Here is a 7,611-nt window from a genome sequence, read left to right as displayed (position 1 = left end):
CGCCGGTTGGCGTTGCGTCGCTCGTTACGGGCCCGCCGCACTTCCGCGCGTTGGGCCTCCAGCTCTGCTGCGTCTTCGTCCTGACGCTCGATGACGTTAACAGCCAATGCTGCCCTCCTCGTCCACGCTCGCTGCAGTTGGGCCGTTATTCGCTTCGCGGCTTCGCAAATACGACTCCAGCTATCGGCGTCGCGCAACAAGTGCCGCTGGAGGGTGTCCGACAGACAGGGTCTGGACCTCCTCGCCGAGTAGCTCCTGTCGAACTGCCGCAAAGCGTGGGCACTCGAAGAAGGCGTGCTCCGCCGTCTCTGGGACGCCGACGCACAACTGGCAGTCTGGGGACGACGTGAATCCATTGTGGCACAAGTAGTCACGGTGTCCGGACAAAACCTGTGCCAGATGGAAAGTCATATCTCCATGTTTCCTAGACTGCCAGTCGCCGACCGATGGAATTACACGGTGCGTCCACCGCGTGTGGCATGCATCCTGTGCATCCATTCCTCCTGCCAGCAGTCGATGTCCTCCGTCGGAATGTCCTCCCTCTGCAGCACGGTCTGGAGTTGGTGAACCCGAGCATCCTCGTTGATGAGGTGGCATATCGGTACGAGTCCAGCGAGTAGGGTGGCCGTCTCATACCTGACGGTACGGAATGCCCGTGCCACCCTGATGGCTGCTTTCGCTGAACCCGTTGCAGCATCCGTCGGCACTCTCGCACCTGAGTTGCCTCAGCCCAGACGGGAGCAGCATACCGCAACACCGATTCTGCCACATACGCCAGCAGCCTTGACTTGGCCGTCCTGGGGCCGCTGTGGTTTTGCATGAGGCGCGTTACAGCTGCCACCACGCGCGACGCCTTTTCCGAGACTTTCGTGACGTGATCTCGCCATTTCAGGTGATCTTGGAGCTGCACGCCCAAGTACCTGATGCTCCTAGAAGACTGGACTTCCACGTCACCGACGCGAAATGTCACCTGCGGCGGAGTCTTCTTGCTTGAGATCAGGACGGCTTCAGTCTTGGCTGGGGCCAGCTCCAGACCGTGCTGCTGCATCCAACGTTGGACCTGGTCAACGGCCTCCTCTGCTCTCGCGCGAACCTCGTCCGTGGTGGTAGCAGGTACCAACAGCGCCAGATCGTCCGCATATCCGATGACTTCGACGTCGGGAGGTAGCGGCACATCCAGCACCCCGTCATACATGATGTTCCACAGAGTTGGGCCCAGGATGGACCCCTGTGGAACACCGGCGGTTACATGCCGTGCGACAGGGCCTTCGCTCGTGTCAAAGTACAGCACACGATCCTCGAAGTAGCTTCGAAGCATCCGTTGGAGGCCGACGGGAACACCTTTGCCTGAAGGGCGCTGGCAATGGATTGCCAGTTGGCCGTGTTGAAGGCGTTCTTCACGTCCAACGCCACCACAAGCAAGAAACGGTTATCCCGGCCGTTCGTTCGCCGGAACGACATGGCGGTACGGCCGGCCTCAATAACCCGCTGGATGGCGCTCACTGTCGACCGCCCTCGACGAAATCCGAACTGCCGGTCCGACAGTCGGGGTGAAGACGGCTCTTCGAGATGTTCATTGAGGCGATTCAGGATGAGGCGCTCAAGTACCTTCCCAGTGCGTCGAGCATGCAGAGGGGTCGGTACGAGCTGCTCTCCCGGAGGCTTCCCCTGCTTCGGCAGCAACACCAGTCGTTGCCTCTTCCACTGCGCCGGAAACGAAGCGCGGTTGAGGCAATCCTGGTACAGGACCCGGAAGACCTCCGGGAACAACATGATGGCCGTCTTCACTGCCGCATTCGGGATGCCATCGAGCCCTGGTGCTTTGTGATTTGCCATCTGGCTCGCGATGAGCAGCAGCTCGTCGTCCGTTACCGGTGCAATTCCCGCCGTTGTTGCTCCCTCGACGCTTCCAACGTTGCTCAGCCGCGACCAGTCGCAGGGCGGATGCTCAGGGAAGAGGTCGGATACAATGCGTTCGAGGACGCCCGGTCCGCTTCTGGACGCGTCCGACTGCCCCGGAGCCGAGACATAACGACACGGTATCCTGCCCCGAACGCATTCTCTTCTGCAATTTCGATCAGCTCCTGGAACAAGTTCCGCTTGCTAGCTCGAATTGCTCGGCTGAACTCCACCCTTGCTGTCCTGTGCTCTGCTGCTGCTATGCTGCGCTCCTCCAAGTCAGCCGTCTGCAGCAATCGGTCACGGGCAACCTCGCAATTGTTCCTCAGTCGAGCCAGGAGGAGACCACCAAAAGATGTTCCGATGCGGGTCTTGGTGCACTCGGGTAACCCGTTGCATCGTCTCGTCGCAAGCCTTGAGCATGGCTGCGATCATACCCTCCTGGGTCGATGCGCGTTGGACAAAGTCCGCAGCGAACAGCGCCTCGAGGAATGAGGAAGGAGAAAACTGCGAGGTCTTCCATCTACGGCCAGCGTGACGCACACGCCTCTGGCTAGCGGAAGCACCCTGCCGCGATGACGGTTGCCGCTGATGTTGCTGCTGCTGCTGTTGCGATGGCTGCTGTTGCTGCTGCTGCTGCTGAAGTGACTGCTGCTGCTGCGCAGAGGACTGTTGCGCTGGCTGCTGCTGGTCCTGCAGTTGCTCGGGCGATGCTGGTGTTCCTCCCACGGTGTAGAGGACATAGCGGTGGTCTGACGCGGTGTAGCTTGTACTCACGATCCACGTGTCTGGGCGAGCAATCGACGGGCTCGCGAATGCCACATCCACTATACTCGGGAGAGCCACCCCGTTGCCATCAAACGTGTATTCCCGACCTTGATTAATCACGATTAGGCCAAGCTGCTCCACCATTCCGTGCAGCTCTTCCCCGCGGTCGCAAGTCCTCAGGCTGCCCCTCCTCATGTCTGGCGTTAAAATCGCCGGCGACGACGACTTGAGGGTGGGAGAAGCCTTCGAGTTCTATTGCTTCAAGAAGCGCTCGAACTCTGCGAGGTTAAGGCTTGGTGGAGCATAGCAGCTGATGAAAACCACTCCGCCGATCTGCGCTGCAACCAACCCCTGAGCTTCACTGCACCACACCCGCTGTATTGGTAGCTCACCGACAGCTACCACCGCTACCGCCTTGCAGCTGCTGAATGCCCACCGGCCGTTGTTTTCAGGTGGGCGCAGAACATCAGAGAGAATGAGCACGTCTGCTTTCTCCTCTCTGGCAGCTTGCAGCACCAGGTTCTGGGCATCACGGCCATGGCCCAGGTTCGCCTGCAGAACTTTCAGGGCCGGGAACATCGTTGGGCCGAACGGGCACATTCGCTGTGGCCTATGTGGTGAGCGCCACCGCACAGTGCGCACTTTGCCTCATTCTGGCAGGATCGTGCTTTGTGTCCGGTAAGCCCACAGCGGATGCACAATTCTGCCTATCTGCGGTGGAACGGCAGTTCGAGGCGATGTGGCCCATCTCCAGACAGCGGAAACAGCGCTGTCGCTCTGGAGGCGTTGGTGGGGCTGCTCGAACCTTGCTCACACAGTCGCACAGGAACAGTTTAAGTCCTTCCAACTGCCGAGCCGACTTCATAGGTAGCCGGATGCGTGCTCGCTTCGAACCATCCGGTAGTTCCCAAATGCTGGCAGAAACAACTCCAGCACTTGCGCCAATCTTAGCATCGAGGGCAGCAATGATATCTTCCTCCGTAGCAAGGGGATCGATATCGACTACCAGCAGCTCACCCATTTCTGTGACAAGCCGACTGACGCCTGCGTCGCCGATGATTTTGCGGACGCCTTCCAGCATAAGCGGAGCGTTTGCCGTCTTGCTCAGCTCCATACGTAGCAGCCTGGCATGAGTTCGGCGGCCCTGCTTAATATGCCCTTTCATTTCGCTGTGAGCCGCGTCCAGACGAATGGCTATGCGCACCTTCTCGTAGATGCCATCCCAGGTTTCGCCTTCACTGGGAGACACCTCGATGATGTCGGGCCTCGGCTTTCGCTTACGATGTTGCTGATGTTGCTGCTGCATACGCTCCTGCTGCTGCTGCTGCGAGCCGGCGACCGCCTGTCGCTGTGGCTGACGCTGCTGCTGCTGCTGCTGCTGCTGCTGTTGCTGTTGCTGCTGCTGCTGGGAGCGTGGCTTACCCGTAGCTTTTCCGCGATATCTACGCCGCACGACCTCACTAAAGGTGAGTTCCGGCACAACGTCTACGCGGACGGCTGTCGATGTCTCGCTGCGCGGCGGCATGACTGCGCGCGACGTCGACGCGCGGGGCTGCTCCTGCTCGTGCTGGTTCCGCTGCTGCTGTTGTTGTTGCTGCAGCTGCGGCGCAGAGGGTCGGCGCGGCAGCGGAGTCGGAGGTTGGCGCGGACTAGCTGACGGTTGTCCGCCGGCAACCTTTGCTGCCAGAAGAGAGTTGAGCACGTCTCGGTCGCGCTGATGTGCGGCGGCGAGCTTCTCCATCTGTGCCTCCAACTTCTCCTCTCGTCGTTTTGCCTCCTCCTTTTCCTCTTGTAGCAGTTGGCACATGCCAGTTATCTGCTCGGAGAGGCGAGCATTGCTCCTTCATTTCTGCATTCTGCTCCTCTAGTCGTTGGATTGTTGCCTTAAGCAACTCGAGCTCCAGTGTGGCCGTGGCGGCCTTGGATGCCACGGCGGGCTTGTTGTTGCCTGTGACACTGACCCTAGGCAGCGCCACTCGAGGCTCGGTCACAAACAGCTTCGAGCCAGATGCCAAGCTGCTACGGCAGTCCACAGAGACTGACCTCGCACTCGCGCGCGTTGACATCCCGGATGATGCCATCATCTTTGCCGACTTTCAGGTTGGTGGGTTAAATAACCCTGGGGGTCGATGTGACCCCGGGGGTCAGTTGACCCGGGGTCGAGATGACCCCAAGTATGCAGCGCCGTCTAGCTGGTGTTCTGCCGCTCAATCGCTGCTGTAGAATCCTTCTTCCACGCTGGTTTTCCACTATGGTCCGACTTGCGACCCCCTGGTGGCTGGAGGGGGTGGCAGGTGGCGAAAAATTACGAGAGGGTGCGTCGCTCACGTGGGGAATGGATCCGCACCAATCCCGAATTTTTCCGGCACTTTTCACGTCCAAATTGCGCTGCCCGCTTTTTCGACCCTTTTGAACCTATTTTAGGGATTTTCGAAAAATTCGAGCAGTTTTCGAGTTGCTCGAACTACTCGAATCGAGCAGATTCGAGCTGCCGCGGGCACTACACTTCTTCCCGAATTTTCTGCGCACTTTTGTAAACTCGAGCACTTTTCGAGCAGTAACGGACTTTTCAAATTTTTGCCCCTTGGGAACTGCTCCCCGGACAAAATTTGTCCCTTGGGTATTATAGAACTGTCACCAAGAAACGTCAAAAATTTTTTCACGATTTTCACAAATTTTTGATGCAATCTTATTGTACGCATAAAAACAAGCACAACGGTGAAAACCGCACACGAATCCGAGCAAAACTCGCGGAGTTATTCGCGATTTGCTATTTATTTCGATTTTTCCGAAAGCACGTGCTCCGGCGGTAGCACCCCGACACTTTTATTTTCTCGTTTTTCACCGATTTTCGTTCTGTTTCTTTTAAATTCACGTTCAGCGTCACTACGCGCACCTTTGAAATCACATCCGGCACGAATCCGTGCGTTTTTCACTGAGTTATTCACATTCAAAGTTCCCCATACAAATTGTATGGGGATGTAAACTACACTTTTATGCACTTTAAACTTCTCAAAACGTCTCGAAAACACTTTTAAACGCTTTAGAAGCGTCGAATTATCCAGAATCGAGTGTTTCCGGCGCTGATATCACACAGTTTTGCGCATTTTTCCACACCCGGAAATTTGGTGCTACCGGGGGGCAAATGTACACAGAACAACACGAATTTTTAAAGCGCAAAAATCACAGAAATTCGACCAAATAACACTATCTATGGGTAAATTGGGTGCTCCTGAACACGTTTTGAGGGGTTTCAGAGCGATCCGAGGCCGTTTTACACACTTTTTGCACACTTTGTCGGAGCGTGTTTACATACGTCTGTACCCGACGGCTACTCGATGAACACTACAGGGATAACTGGCTTGTGGCCGCCAAGCGTTCATAGCGACGTGGCTTTTGATCCTTCGATGTCGGCTCTTCCTATCATTGTGAAGCAAAATTCACCAAGCGTAGGATTGTTCACCCTTTCAAGGGAACGTGAGCTGGGTTTAGACCGTCGTGAGACAGGTTAGTTTTACCCTACTGGTGTGTGCTTATAGTCGCTATCTTAACGGAATTCCTGTGCAGTACGAGAGGAACCACAGGTACGGACCACTGGCTCAATACTAGTCCGACCGGACTTTGGTATGACGCTACGTCCGCTGGATTATGCCTGAACGCCTCTAAGGTCGTAGCCAATCCGAGCTGATAGCGCTTCTCAAACCCATTAGGTGTTCGGAAGCTAGCGGGCCTAACAACCCTCTGAGATCCGTTGGAGTCTGCGTCTGCAGCCCGGCGTCTCATCCCGCTATACCTAGGCCGCAATGAGTGGAGTTCGCTGCACGTGTTAGTACCGTAACTGGGAACGCCGTTGGCTTGAGCTCTGCCCAACGTGGATATACCTAGTTTCGACACCTATCAACCGCCCGCAAACGACGGGACTTCAGGCTGGGAGCTGCGAGTTGTAGAGATGCGTTCGCATCGATCCTCTCAGGCGACCCATGCTTGGTGGTTTGTCCGTGTGCCCCTTCCTCGATGTGCGCAAGCTCGTCTTGGTCTGGGGACCACGTCGACACAGGGGATACTCTTGTGAGAGCATGAGTGTACTAAGTTGAGTGTAGCAAGGGAACGCGTGCCCCTTCCTCGTTGGCGTAACTAACCATCTTGGTCTGGGGACCGTGGTACCGTGCTCTGGTGAAGCTTGGTGCGTGCTCCTTCCTTGTCAGACGAGTGACTTGACCTGGTCTGGAGACCGTTCCTTTATACTAGTGGACAAGAGTTGGCTTCTTCCGTGTCAGACGAGTGACTTGACATAGGATGGAGAAGGACACTTAACACTAATGAGCTTGTCGGCGTGCCTCGTTCTCGACTTGATTGTCTTGATGTGAGGACCGTGCGGACCACACCAGTAAGCTTACACATGCTCGTTACAAGTTGTATAAGTTGACCCGTTTGGCCCGGTTGCCTTGCACATGATGGTGTTGACCATGTTCGGTTAACAGGTCGTGTGTCGAGGTGGTCGGCCTTGGTAGTAGGATGTCTTGTGCATGTGACGTGTTGACCTGGTTTGGTCGGTGTGTCGTCGTGTACGAGATGACCTACTTACCCGTTAGTTTTCCAAGTTGTATTATGTGTTGACTTAGTTGACGTGTCATGTGCTTGGATGATTAGCGTACGGGTCATGTATGGTGCGCTTGCTTCAGTTGAAGGGATGTACTAGTACAGTTGTATTAATCGTTTATTTCACGATCTGGTCTTTTGGCTGGATCGTGAAAAAACATAAGTCACAAATCCTGAACTCGAGAAGAAAGCGCCAATGACAACGTTTTTGACTGGAGCTCCCTAGCATTCGGCTTTTCTGCTTTGAGAGGGATGCACTGTTGTATGAATTGTTTATTCACGAACTGGTCGTTTGATTGGATCGTGAAAAAAACGCTCAGTCCCAAATCCTGAACTCGACAGGAA

Source organism: Anopheles arabiensis, assembly GCF_016920715.1.
Source record: "Anopheles arabiensis isolate DONGOLA chromosome X unlocalized genomic scaffold, AaraD3 X_pericentromeric_contig0028, whole genome shotgun sequence".
In the NCBI taxonomy this organism is placed as follows: Eukaryota; Metazoa; Arthropoda; class Insecta; order Diptera; family Culicidae; genus Anopheles; species Anopheles arabiensis.
The sequence above is the reverse complement of the archived record's forward strand: the minus strand, read 5'-3'. Positions refer to the sequence as shown.